This window comes from Dioscorea cayenensis, chromosome 18 (assembly GCF_009730915.1).
Source record: "Dioscorea cayenensis subsp. rotundata cultivar TDr96_F1 chromosome 18, TDr96_F1_v2_PseudoChromosome.rev07_lg8_w22 25.fasta, whole genome shotgun sequence".
NCBI classification, from domain to species: domain Eukaryota; kingdom Viridiplantae; phylum Streptophyta; class Magnoliopsida; order Dioscoreales; family Dioscoreaceae; genus Dioscorea; species Dioscorea cayenensis.
In genome coordinates this window covers 10,926,458-10,938,244 of record NC_052488.1, presented here as the reverse complement: position 1 = coordinate 10,938,244, position 11,787 = coordinate 10,926,458, and the positions used below count along the sequence as shown (strand labels likewise).

The 11,787-nt window shown below is 40.5% G+C and overlaps 1 non-coding gene across 1 annotated transcript; it reads left to right on the top strand.

The window, feature by feature from the left end:
• The first annotated feature begins 7,267 nt into the window (after positions 1 to 7,267).
• On the top strand, positions 7,268 to 7,374 carry LOC120283225. The gene has a single exon (XR_005543220.1). It is a non-coding gene; the product is annotated as a small nucleolar RNA R71 (small nucleolar RNA).
• Positions 7,375 to 11,787: the final 4,413 nt, after the last annotated feature.

The following is an 11,787-nucleotide window of genomic DNA, read 5'->3' as shown; positions in this document are numbered from 1 at the left end:
TAATTTCATTGAAGACGCAACGCGATCTACCGCATGGATGTGTGCCCATTCATGTGGCCTCGATGAAAAGTGTGGATTTGGGAGTATTTTCATTAAGTGCGGTAGCAGGCAATGTAGTAAATTACCGTAGCAAAATCGCTATAGTAGTAACTATTCATAACTCGCAGGGAAAAACTTCTGGAAATTCACACGGGCATGTGAAAATTCCACACGCTCGTGTGGATGCCCGATTTCAGCCCCTATAAATACCATGATTTCAGACGATTTAGAGGATATTTTTCCCATATTTTGCCCATCTTTGGAGGCGCTCGCTGCTAGGGTTTGGAGAGGCTTTGGCTAGGTCTTTGGAGTGGTTTTACGGCCTTCGACACCACGTTCCTTCGTAAGATAGTTATTGGGGGAGCTTTCGTCGTCATCGATTCGGTGAGGTGTGCCCTAGGCTTGAAGAGGAAACCCTTGGAGAAGACGAGGCAACTCCACAAGACCATCGATATGGATTACGAGGGGGTTTACTTATGGATGGCATGTTTTTACACTCGATTTCATTGTTGATTGTATGTTGCTCCATGGAGGGCTAAACCCCTAGTCGGTGCTTTAACTTGTAAACCCTGGGATGATTTTGTTTCATTGACCTTTTATTATGTTTTCTTTAATTGATGTTTTTAATTGAGTTCGAACCTTGAATGCTTGTTAATTTGATTTTTAGTTAGAGTGACACTAGGCATGAGAATCTATATTGGTAATCATTGTGAATGAGTGACACTTCATTAGGATTAGACAAAGTTAGGTTGGAGAGGGTCAAGAAGGTGAGTCGAGAGGTAGCGGAGTACCCCCTTTCCCTTTCGGTGTGATTCATCCTACCTCCATATTCCATGAGTTCTGTGCGGACACAATAGAGTGAAGTGCTAAGAGACGAACTCCACTGGGCTTAGTTGCACAAGAAATAGAGTAAAGTGTTGAAATAATCCTTAGTGTTGGAGTTTAATTGTGACTAGGGGTCTTTCGCTTTGACCAAAGGGTTAGATCTATATTAGGGAATAGGGTTTATCACTTGGAGTCCCTAGAGCTTTAAGCAATATTGCACAGTGTGAGGCGTCAAGAGCATTCCTTTCTGTCGGGGCATAGTGTAGGGTTAGTCGCGGTTAAGCTTAGGTTGGGGATAGTGTGTTCTAGAATTACCATGACTCATTAAACATCAGTTAGGAGACATAATGATTAGTCTTGCACTTGAAACAATAGTCCTAGCGTGAGCAATGTCCGGGTGCCCCATTTTCTATCGATTGTCTCTCTTTATATTCTTTTGCGTTTCTTTCATCTTTACTTTATTCTTACTTGTATTGATATTATTCACACCACTCTTAAATCATCTTCACCATAGTTAAATAGTAATTCTAGTGTTTCTGAGCACTATTCCCTATGGATACGACTATCCACTCACCGGGGTACTTTATTACTTTGATAACCCATGCACTTGCGGTATAGAAACGCAAAGTGTGTGTTACTATGCAACCATATTTAATGTGAGGCATGACATTGAGAGATTTATCCACCGGGACCTCGTAGGGGGTTAGGGATCCTTCACCTAGACATAGGGTTGGATCTATGTTTAGGAATCTGTTTCACTCTTTGGTATCCCTAGAGCTTATTACGGTCATATGGGGCATAAGGTGTTGAGATTGTGCGATTTCTCCACCGGAACCGTGTAGGGGACTAGTGTCGGTTACTTGGAGACAAGGACCGGTTGTTCTTGCATTACCTTGGCTCATTAGACTCGGCTTAGAAGCATTTAGCATGTCTTGAACTTCATGTTAGATCCTAGGGGGAGCATTGCCCGGGTAACTCATCCTTATTGATTGAGAACTCCCTCCACTTTACCCTTGCATATTCTACTCCGGTATTCATGTCTTCACACATTTGGTCATCACACCATCCCATTTATCATTAGGCTAGCTAACAGAGAAGCAGCTAGTACTAGTAGCCCTGTTCCCTGTGGATTCGACTACCCAACTCACCGAGTATTTTATTACTTCAACACTCGTGCACTTACGGTACACACATGCAATTTGGATACATGTCAAGATACTTAAATGAATACAACTTAAACAACTAAAAATAAAAGATAAACTCAAAAAATAAATCCTTTTTGAGTGATACAAGTCCAAAATAAAATCCAAGAATAAAAGACGGAAAACATAAACACAAATAAAGATACAGAAACCTCAAGCATCGGTGACCTCCTCTGCTGTCTCTGCTGTCTCTGCTGTTGCTGCTACTGGTGGAGATGATACTAGTGCTGCTAAAGATGGTGATGGTGGTGCTGGGGATACTGAGGAGTCAGTGGAACTCGGGGTCGCATCACAAAGTGGAAAGTCGCATCTCGCTCCAGAATCTGGTGTAAGATGTCAAGACACACCATCATCTCTGTGTGGTTCACAGCCTGTGTAGCACGAACCTCCGACAAATCAGCCTGGAGTACCCCCATAGTGCTCTCGAGCCTCTCAAAACAATCATGGGCTAGAGAAGGAGAGAAAATGCATACTGAAGGTGCCTCTTGTGCTTCAGGGGTGCCTTGGTCTCCATCTGCTCCGGCTGTGTTTCTAGGACAGGTTGTGACCCCTCTGCTTCATCACCCTTATCCCCGGCTAGCTCTTGTGGGGGTATGATCATCACATATACATCGTCTCTGTATTTGCAGATCATTCCCATCAAGCGCATAGTCTCCAAGCTGAGGGGAGAAGGTATAATAATCTTCTCATGTACTGGCCCATCCCCATGATGAGTCGAGTAATGTAGGGGACTGAGAAGAGTACTCCAACTCTCGTGTACATGCCCTGATGATGTAAATACTTGGCTTGGATGTGTCTAATATGGTGTGGCTCGCTCTGTACTATAGAATAAAGATAGAGCAACTCCTGGCGGCTCGACACCCCTGTACTGTCACCTTGGCCATTCACTGATATGCTCAGAGCGGCGTGGACGTATCTGTAGGATAGTTGTGAGAGGTATGTAACCCTGGACACTCTCGGCTCGTACTGACCCTGGTCACATAATGCTCTATAAGTGCTCTGCGGAGTCATGCTACCGGGATAATTTGTAGGGAGTTGCTCGTACTCATCTGTGTCAGTAAAGGCCTTATCATATAATTCATGTCTGATCGAGAACTGTGTGACACTCATATTATAATACTGACCGAAAGCTCTAAACTGTATGGTGTCAATGCTGTCAAAACTAGAGTATGACCGATCGAACTCGAAGGGCGTTAAAACCTCTAATATCAACATACGTATAGCAGGCTCACGTATGGATAATAGTCGCCTCCAACTACCCACTGATAGTAGCTACTCAACCTCAGCGACCATATCGTCCCCCAACTGTATCTCCCGTAATGCATTCAAGTCTGGAAAATGAAACAGTCCGAACTTCAGCTTCGACAATCTCTCAAACCGAGCCTAATGCTCTGGTATCACAAACTCCATGTGCTCTGCCTTAGGAGAAGACTCACGTGGACGCTTGCTGGCTGCTTTCTTGGATCTGGGAGCCATATCTATAGTAATAAAAAAGGAAACAATCAAATTTAACTTGAAAACCTAATTCTGTAGAAATCCACATGGTCATGTGAAAATTCCACATGCCCACATGGATCTTTAGGGCATGAAAACAGCACGGCCAAGTTACCAAAATTCTCCAAATACATTATAAATTTATTCTAAAACTTTCTAAAAGCATTCACCAACCATTTACACATGAAATCAATGGATAATCAGTAGAATAATCAAAAGAAATCAAGATTGGGTGAAGAAAATAGAAGAGATAAGCTTACCGACGAAATGAGAATGACAAACTTTGAATGCGGCCGTAAAACTCACTCAAATCTCTATAAATAGATGGTGAATGGTCGAGAATGTGAAGAGGGGCGTTCTCTGAGCATTTGGGAGTTATAGAATGAAGGGACGTGAGTAGATTTTAAAGAAAAATCGTAACTCTTAACATTCTGTGCATCCACACGGGCGTGTGGAAATTACCCACGCCCCTGTGGCTCCTCTGTTCTCCTGAGAATTTTTCTAAGTGTTCCACAAGCCCCTGTGGAAATTGCACATGGCTGTGTGGATACTCACAGGGGTACTCACAGGGGCACTCACATGCTTTTGTGTGCTCTTGGGATGGAGAAAAAGTCTCTACAGAGTTTCACACGGGCGTGTGAAAATTACCCACACCCATGTGCCATTCATAGGGTCATTCATTAGGGCAAATACACGCCCCTGTGTCTTCTCAGGATGGAGTCTAAAACTTTGCAGAGATCCACACGCCCATGTGGAAATTATCAACGGGCGTGTGACCGTCACAAGGCCGTTCACAGGGGCATACATACACCACTGTGTCCTCTCAGGATGAGTCTACACAGAAATACACATCAGTGTTGAAATTCCACACGGACGTGTGTCTTCTCTGGATGACTCAGAAAAAACTACAGACTCTGTAGAAAAAAATTTCTGCAACATTCATGCACATACAGAGACTACATAAACACTGAAAACTTGATCAGAGAATCATTAAAACATGCTCAAACGACCTAGAAACTTCGCTAATCACAATAAAGCACTCTAAAACACCAACGATCCATGAGAAAAAACATAGCAATAGCATGTAAAGATCAATACACCAACACTAAAGCTCTTATTAATGCAAAACAAACTAAGAACTAGAAAAACAATAAAGATTTGGGTTGCCTCCCAAGAAGCGCTTGTTTAACATCACTAAGCTTGACGTACCTAATCTCACCTCACAAGGGTTCATAAATGAAGGTTGTCCTTTTACCTACAACCTGAAAGCATGATGCACATAATTGTTTCAAGGTAGAGGGAAAGTTATCAAGCTCGTTACCACACAAGGGTTCATCACCCTTACTATGTGCATGCATATCCCCACTAGCACTGCGGAACTTCTTGTGACATCTCCTTGCTCTTTTTATCTTTTGAACCATCCTCTTCATGATCCCCAGGATAGGTTGTAACTTGTCCTCTAGACCAAGTGATAAGACTTCTTCATTCTCGACTTCTTGATCTAGCAACCCTTCAAATGGGTCCGGACACATCATTTTTTGCATGTATTCATCAATTAACTCATCAGTAGTGTCAAGAAAATACAAAGTATCATCAAAGTCAAGAGAATATCGCATGGCTTCTATGAGGCGGTATGTTAACTTGTCATCTCCAACTCTTACTGTCAACTCCCCACCGTCTATATCAATGAGAGCTTTGGAAGTGCGCAAGAATGGCCTTCCAAGTACCAATGGAACCTTGGCATCTTCAACAACATCCAACACCATAAAATTCACAGGAAAAATGTATTTGTCAACTTTCACAAGTACATCTTCAATGATGCCCCTCGGATGTCCAACTGATCAATCGGCCAATTGAAGTGTCATCCGATTGGGCCTAGGCTAGGGTTTGGAGAGGCTTTGGCAAGGTTTTTGGAGTGGTTCTATGACCTTCAACGCCGGGTTCCTTCGGAAGATAGTTATCGGGGGAGCTTTTATTAGCATTGATTCGGCGAGGCGTGTCTTAGGCTTGACGAGGGAACCTTTGGAGAAGACAAGGCTACTCCACAAGACCATCGATACAGATTACAAGAGGGTTTTCTTTTTGGATTGCATGTTTTTACTTTTTATTTCATTATTGATTGTATCTTGCTCTATAGAGAGCTAAACCCCTAGTGGGTGCTTGGACTTGTAAACCCTATGATGATTTTATTTCATTGACCTATCATTATGTTTTCTTTAATTGATGCTCTAATTGAGTTCCAACATTGAATACTTGTTGAAATTATTTTCCCTTAGAGTGTCACTAGGGTTGAGAATCCATCTAGGTAATCCTTGTGGATAAGTGACACACTATGAGGGTTAGAAAAAGCTAGATTGGAGAGGGTTGAGAGGGTGAGTCGAAAGGTAGCAGAATGTCCCCTTTCCCTTTCGGTGTGATTTATCTTACCTCCGTGTTCCAAGAGTTTTTTGCGGTCACAGTAGAGTAAAGTGTTAAGAGAGGAATTCCGCAGGGGCTTAGTTGCGCAAGCAACGGAGTGAAGTATTGAAGTAATCCTTAGTCCTGGGGTTTAATTGTGACTATGAGTCTTTCACTTGGACCAAAAGGTTAGATTTAAATTAAGGAATAGGGTTTATCACTTGGAGTCCCTAGAGCTTTAAGCAGCCTCACATAGTGTCTGGTGTTGAGATTGAGCAATTTCTCTGCCGGGGCATAGTGTAGGGTTAGTCACAGTTGACCTTAGGTTTGGGACCGTGTATTTTAGGATTTCCACGACTAATTAAGCATCAGTTAAGAGACATAATGGTTGGTCTTGCACTTGAAACAATAGTCCTAGGGGGAGCGATGTCTGGGCGCCCCACTTTTTATCGACTATCACTCCTATTATTGTATTCTGTGTCCTTCTTGTTCTTTTTATTTCTATTTGCATCGATATTGTTCACACCACTTTGAATACTCTTCACCATAGTTAAATAGAAATTCTTGTGTTTCTGATCATTATTCGCTGTGGATATGACTACCTACTCACCAGGGTACTCTTTTACTTCGACAACCTGTGCACTTGCGGTATGAACTCGCAAGGGGTGTGTCAGGTTGCGAAGTGTGGCTTTAACCTAATGAAATCTTGTATTCGATGATTAAATGAACTTGGTCAAAGCCTTCTCCAAATCGGTCATCCGGTTCTCCAACCCTGAAACTTTATTCTCCATGTTCAGGGCTTCTTATTGATGTTGGAAACCCGGTGCTACCATAGTCTTTTGTTACACTTGATTACTCCAAGAAAGGTTTGGGTGGTTCCTCCATCCCGGGTTGTAGGTATTCCTATACGGATTTCCTTGACCTTTCATTATATTACCTACAAAATCAACATGTTCCACGGATGTGGTACCACCAATAAAAATTGGGCAATCAGATGGAGCATGTCCTCCCCCACACCCAGTGCAACTCATCACTACCGCCCTCTACGATAAGTTAGAGTGTCTAATTTCTTACTCAATGACTTAACTTGGGCCGCTAATGAGGTGACTACATCAATCTCATGAAGTCCGGTTACCTTCTTTTCTGTCTCGTGTATTCCACTAATAACTATTCATAGCCATTTCTTCAATAAGATGTCGGGCTTCTTTGGCGGTCTTGCTTCCTAAGGTACCTCCTATTGCAGCATTAAGTAACTGCTTTATGCTTGGGTTCAAACCATTGTATAAAGTTTGAATTATCATCTACTCGGGGAACCATGCTGAGGACATTTTCGTAGGAGGTCCTTGAACCTATCCCATGTCTCAAAATGAGACTCCAATTCCGTTTGAACAAAAAAAGATATTTCAATCCTAAGCTTCGCAGTTTTTCTGGGAGGGAAATATCGGGCAAGAAAAGCTTCTACCATCTCCTCCCATGTAGTGGTCAATGCTCTAGGTAATGAATGTAGCCATTGCTTTGCTCTCCCTTTCAAGGAAAATGGGTAGGCCCTCAACTTGATAGCATCATCCGTGACACCAATCCTCTTGAGCATGTCACACACTTCCAAGAAGTTCTCAATGTGATTGTTTAGATTCTCATCGGCTAAACCATTAAACTGTGCCAACTACTGTAACATCTGGATGAAGCCTGGCTTGTGCTTAAAACTCTATGCTATGATCGGTTGCCGCACAATATTAGACTGTGTGCCAAGACCTGCAGGTCTTGCATAATCTGAGAGTGTCCTCTGCTATATTATCAAACCCTTCACCTTCTATCTCAGTTTGATTTGACTATTCTTGCCAAGGTTCTTTTCCCCATCTACGAGTTCTTCTTCCAATTTTTGGATCACCTTTAACCAAAGTCAAAGGGTTTCCTCGGGTCATAACCTGGAGCTTCAACCAAAGAAAGAAAAACAAATCAGAACAATGGAAGAATAAGAAAGTGTGAAATAGAAAAAATTATGAATAACTAAAATAGCAAAGTGCAAAATGCTTCCAAAACGCCTATTCCCCGGCAATGGTGCCAAAAACATGAGACACCCCTTGCGTGTGTGTACCGCAAGTGCACGGATTGTCAAAGTAATAAAGTACCCCGGTGAATGGGTAGTCGTATCGATAGGGAATAGTTGTTAGGAAGCAAGTCGTAATGCTATTTAGCTATTGAGTGAACCAATTTGTAATTTGAGTGAACAATATCAATGCAATTAAAATTAAGAAAAGAGAGAGGAAACGCAATAGGAATAAGGAGGGGTAATCGATAGAAAGATGGGGTACCCAGATATTGCTCACCCTAGGACTATTATTTCAAGTGCAAGACTAATCATTATGCCGCGTAATTGATGTTTAATGGGTCATGGAAATCCAAAGACACATGGTTCCAAACCTAAGGTCAACCGTGACTAAGCCTATACTATGCCTCAGCGGAAAGGAATACTCTCGACGCCTCACACAGTATAAGGTTGCTTAAAGCTCTAGGGAATCCAAGTGATAAAGCCTATTACCTAATATAGATCTAACCCTTTGGTCCAGGCGAAAGACCCCTAGTCATAATTAAACCCCAACACTAAGGATTACTTCAACACTTCACTCTGTTGCTTGCTCAACTAAGCCCCAGTGGAGTTTATCTCTTAGAACTTCACTCTATTATGACCGCAAAGAACTCTTGGAATGTGTAGGTAGGATAAATCACTTCAGAAGGAAAAGAGGACATTCCGATACCTCTCTACTCACCCTCTCGACCCTCTCCAACCTTGCATTGTCCAATCCTAATGGAGTGTCACTCATCCACAAGGACTACCAAGAGGGATTTTCAACCCTAGTGTTACTCTAAGGGGAAATTAATACAACAAGCATTCAAGGTTGAAACTCAATTAAAACATAAAGTAAAGAAGCATAATAAAAGTCAATGAAGCAAAATCATCCTATGGTTTACAAGTCTAAGCACCCACTAGGGGTTTAGCTCTCTATGGAGCTATATAAAATCAATAATTAATTCGAAAGTAAATGCAAGAAATCCATAAATAAAACCCTTTTGTAGTCTGTATTGATAGTCTTGTAGAGCCTCCTCGTATTCTCTAAAGGTTCCTTTATCAAGCGTAGGGCACATCTTGCCGAATTGATACCGATGAAAGCTCCCCCAATAGCTCTCTTATAAAGGGACACGATGTCAAAGGCCATCAAACCGCTCCAAAAATCTAGGCAAAGCCCCTCCAAACCCTATCCACGAGGGCCTCCAAAGATGGGCACAAGATGGGGAAAAGATCCCTAAAGAATTTTCAAAATGTATAGGGGCTGGAATCGGGCATCCACACGGGCATGTGGAATTTCCAAAAGGCCATGTGGATTTCCAACACTCAATTGTAAGAGAGATATGGACAGTAACTACTACAGTAGTTCGCCAAAATGCTCCCGAATTCCACTCTTTTCATCGAGGCCAAATGAATGGGCACACATCCATGCGGTAGATCGCGTCACATCTTCAATGAAACCATATTGACGAAGTTCTTGCTAATGTTGCACAAGTCGGAACATATGAGTGTGACTGCCTTTGTGCCCCTCCATTTTATATATTCACTTGAGCACAATGGAGGTTGGCATACACCCACATATCTTTGAGCACAACTTGCGTTTTCACGTTTGTTCAATTCAAGAAACTTCATCAAGAATCACGTCCACGATCTACTTTTGTTTTCTTTCTTCTGAATTTGTCTCCATAACCCTACATGCACAAAAGAACACAAATATACATGAATAAGCGATAGAATATAATAAAAGTGATGCTCAGTGTAAGAAAAGAATACTTCATATTATTTATACACATGCACTTATCACCTGTAAGATAAATGAAACCAATTAAATGATAAAAGAGCATCGATTCATCAAAATGATCATGAATAGTACAAAATATATTTGTATGAAATACATACATTTAGGCTTTTATTAATTGGTAAGCTAAGATTCACGATCACTAGGAACTAAGGTTGAGGTTTCGAATAATTAATAAACCATCAAGAAAAAGAGATATGCGGATAAGATTTCACTTGGGATTAATGAAATAAGGTAGTTGCAATTAACATAGATTGAACCTAAGTGTTGTTGGACCAAGGAGATTTAAGTATATATCAAGTGCTCTCTGGAGACACCTAAATAACTAATCCTATACTATGGTAAAATTTAATTTTTCCTATCTACTTTCATACGATTGCAATAAGATCTAGGAAACCCTTATTTAGATGCCGGATCTCTCGTTGTGATACTAAGAACTTTCACTCGTTGTTATTTTCTATTTTGGATGTGTGTAGTACTGTATTTTGAGTAGTATGTAGAGTTTTTTTTGTTGTAGAATGGTCGGTTATGTATTTTTTTTGCAAAATATATGGCAAGAAATCCTTGTGTAACATGGTACTGCAGTACGATATTGTCACATTTAGTATAAATGCACATAGGGCAACACACATCCGTATGAAAATGGAACACTCTTGTATGGATGTCAAGGGTATGTTGGTCTACCCATTGTTCTTACCTTTTAACTATTCTTTCCCATTTCTCCTTCATATTTTTCTTGGATGAGAGCTTTCCCCAATCCTCTCCACCTCCTTTACTTGTGGGTTGAAAGTTAATCCTTCACTTCTTCTTGAAATCATTAAGCTATTGGTTTCTCCTTCTCTTTGTTCATCCATGTCTTTTCCAAGATGATGGATCTAGGGCTTGTGGTTGATAATGGTTATCGAGCCTTTTTTCTTGCATTTTTTCTTGTATGATGTGAAGAATGTTGATGAAGTATTATATCACTAAAGCATTACTGTAGCATGAGGAATTCGCTTTATTTCCATTGTTTTCTTTGCCTTGAATGGAGATCTCTCCTAATCAATTCCAAGGTATCATTTGGGCTCGAGATTGAGACCTACCAAAGACTTGATTGGACTCATATTGCATTTTAGAGTTAGAGTTGCATTCATTCATTTCATGTTGTTTTCAAGCATTCTTTGTTGAGTCCTTTGCATTGTTTTGGTGTGGTTATAGGCGGTGAAGCTTCGGTTAAAGGCAAGAAGGCGATGGAGGAGTAACCCAATTGCGACCTTCGACTCCCTAATTTTGTGAGTCAGATTAAGTTGTATTACAAAGCTCAATTAGTTTTCAAATAAATTTAATTGCTATTTTATCATGTTTATATTTCTATATTATCTTTATATATTTCTAATTGATATTTGAGATGGTTTTACCTGAGTTATCATCCCATTGATAAGGGAATTTCACTTGATTGATTACATGTTTGAAGATATACATATACCTATATGTGTATATATATTGTTGGATGTACATGGTTTATAAATTCATCATAGATAAACATTTTTTAATTGATATTTTATGATCAAAGAATTACTTCTTTATGAAACTTGAGCTTCTCAAATTTTACATTGTGAAATGTGGAGAAATGAAACTCCTAACTATTATTCTGATACTTGATGATGGTAATATTTTGTTGTTATGATATACTCTCTAGCCTTATTCTATGACTATGTTTTGATGGTGATGGGGGATCTAATCAGCCAAATATAGTAGGAGTGTTAGGAAATATCCCAAAATTATATATCACCATCAAAGGCATATGGAAGCAAGAATAAAATTGTGATATAAACTAATTGTTTTAATAAACACCTAATGTAAATAAAAGGTCTACAAAATTACCTTTGGATGCTCCAAAACCTTTCCTCTGATGAGTCAAATTTGTCCCTCGGATTGTGGTAGATCTTTTAGGGTTAAACTAAGGTCCCATGTCTCTAGATCACATG